This window comes from Electrophorus electricus, chromosome 15 (assembly GCF_041902795.1).
Source record: "Electrophorus electricus isolate QZ-2024a chromosome 15, ASM4190279v1, whole genome shotgun sequence".
NCBI lineage: Eukaryota > Metazoa > Chordata > Actinopteri > Gymnotiformes > Gymnotidae > Electrophorus > Electrophorus electricus.
This window is the reverse complement of record NC_137511.1, coordinates 11,390,001-11,392,500: the sequence shown is the minus strand read 5'-3', so window position 1 is coordinate 11,392,500 and position 2,500 is coordinate 11,390,001. Positions and strand designations below refer to the sequence as shown.

General features: G+C 42.6%; 1 protein-coding gene across 5 annotated transcripts in view; it reads right to left on the bottom strand.

Annotated features, from left to right (window-relative positions):
- Window positions 1-2,500, bottom strand: part of LOC113589031 (disks large homolog 5-like) — a 27,167-nt gene that overhangs the window by 23,903 nt on the left and 764 nt on the right. The gene's annotated exons all lie outside the window — the stretch shown is intronic.

The window sequence follows — 2,500 nt, the reverse complement described above, 5'->3', positions numbered from 1 at the left end:
GTTAAATTTTTGCTACTTTCGTCGTTACCTTCCCACATCACTATGTACAGAGTTACTATGCACATAACTTATTTATCCCCAAGTTAACAGGGCAAACATCAAGCCTGCTAAAAGTGACATCACACTTCAAACATCATAAAGAAATATAGCCCTGCATGAAAAAAGCAGTGCTAGGTGCCTAGGGGAATAATAAACAATGTTATATGTCTACATGAATAAATGCCCACATACAGGGCACTATGACAAGTCATAGGGGTATTACATCCAGCCACAGGACCATTTACTCAATCTCAGGGAATGGTAGTGTGGGGGCAGCATTGACATTGTGAAGAATGGAGAAGGTTTTGGTGCAGCAGTTTTGTGGACGTATCCATGTGTATACCCCCCAAAATCTCCATCGCGTGGTGTGTCAGACACAGAGAATCAGAAACTACATTCTCAAGCACACACACACACACACACACACACACACACACACACACACACACAGTGCAGTTTATCCTATTGTAGTTTTGTAAGATCTCCAGTGGCTGTGCAGACTTAAAGTGAGAAACAGGCCAGAGGCACTCAGCAGAGGACCTTGAGCACACCCCACACAGCCGTGTTAGGCTTGACAGGACAGGACAGCAACTCACACCACAGTAACTCAAATGTCAGAGGGCCACCACACACAAATTTGAAACAATGTGACCAGGGCTTACAGGACTAAAAACATCAAACGGGCCTCACAGGCGTCCATTAGTCACTGTGTTGCACAGCCATGGTAAATGAACTCCTGCTTTGAATATTATAGAATTCCCATCACTTCAAAAATATGGAAAGATATGGCATCCATCATACACACAACACAGTCCCTATAGCGTGTCCGGGGGGGCCACAGGAGCACCGTCAGGAAGGACTGAAGGACTATGTTCAGCATGCTGCTATAATATGGGCACTGTGAGGAAAGCTAACATAAGCAGGCAGCTTCTGGTCATGCTCAGTCCAAGATGCAGAGTACTGAGAAGAGGACAAGAAGACATGGGTGAGGGGTAATCTTATTTTCATCAGGAAGCTTTCCATTACATCTCTGAGTTATAACACCAATGACACACACACACACACACACACACGAGATAAACACATCAGCACAGAATATGTTCTGTGCACACCTCAGACATTCACACATCAATACTCATGCATACAAACCATTGACTGTGACCCATCATAAGTTTAACAATCTATTAAAAATTATTTATGCAACACTGATGAAGGCTGGCCAACTGTCGCCATACTGTTTATTTTTTAATCATTATTTACTTGTTGGATCATTTGAATGGTGTGAATCAGACAATAGGTGCCCATCTTATGATCACTAGCTCATCTGGAATTGGTCCGGTTGCTGGCAGCACACAGTAAAAAAAAAAAAGTAATGATGTAAGAGATACTTCATTTTCATACATTTTCTCTGCTGTGGTTCGCTGCTCCTCCTTCAAACATCCGGCTGGGTTCCCCGGTGACTGTGGCCGGGGTAACCCAGCTAAAGTACAGCTCAAATCCTACTTGTTAGTGGATCTCCCAGTATGGTTGCTTGCTATACTGATATTGCAGAAGATTGCAAATGTTCACCAAAAGAACCACTCTGTTCACCAAAAGAACCAGTCTGCCTTGTTTAAATAGTCATCAGCAGTTTACATTTCGAACAGCATCGATTCATATCCCCCTTGCCAGAGTGTTGCATCTAGGGTCACTGGTAGCTCAGTGGTTAAGGTACTTGACTTGTAATTAGAAGGTTGCTGGTTCAAGCCCCACCACTACCAAGTTGCCACTGTTGGGTCCCTGAGCCTCAATTGCTCAAGTTGTACTCAGTAATAATTCTCATTTTATCATTTTTGGATAAAAGCTAAATGTAATGTAATGTCAGATAAATGTAAATGTACAGTAGGCCTCTGTCAACATTCAGTGATGTATAAGAGTGTCTGGCTGCACTGGGGGGTAAGCACAGCACCTCATCTTTCTGGGTCACAACAGACTTGCTCTTGGGGGAAAATACTATCTATTCCTTATTAAAGGAAACCCTGTGCTCGACAGTATAAACGAGAGGCATTTCTGGGTTTGGGGTGGACCTCTATGTTGGGGATGTCTCTATAGTTTCAGTATGACTGTCGATAACGATTCGGGAAAGTGATTCACACAACCAAGAATGCATTATTACGCTGATATCACCGTGGACTGGGATGTATCATTTTAGCCAGTTTTCTAATATGTCCAAGCTCTGTTACCGTTTTTCCTCGACTAGATCACAATTATGGTGCCAGATGTCATTATTTGAGGCAGACCACAAAGCAACAGCAAGAAACCACTAGACCATATATTAAACCCTTTGGATTGTTACGAGGCACGTAAACTAGCCACACTTTTTATTTTAAAGTTCAACCAGCTATATTAGTGCTTCAACAACGACAAGTTAGGGACTGCCCTTTGTTCATATTTATTTGCTAGTTAGCTAGTACGAAAATTT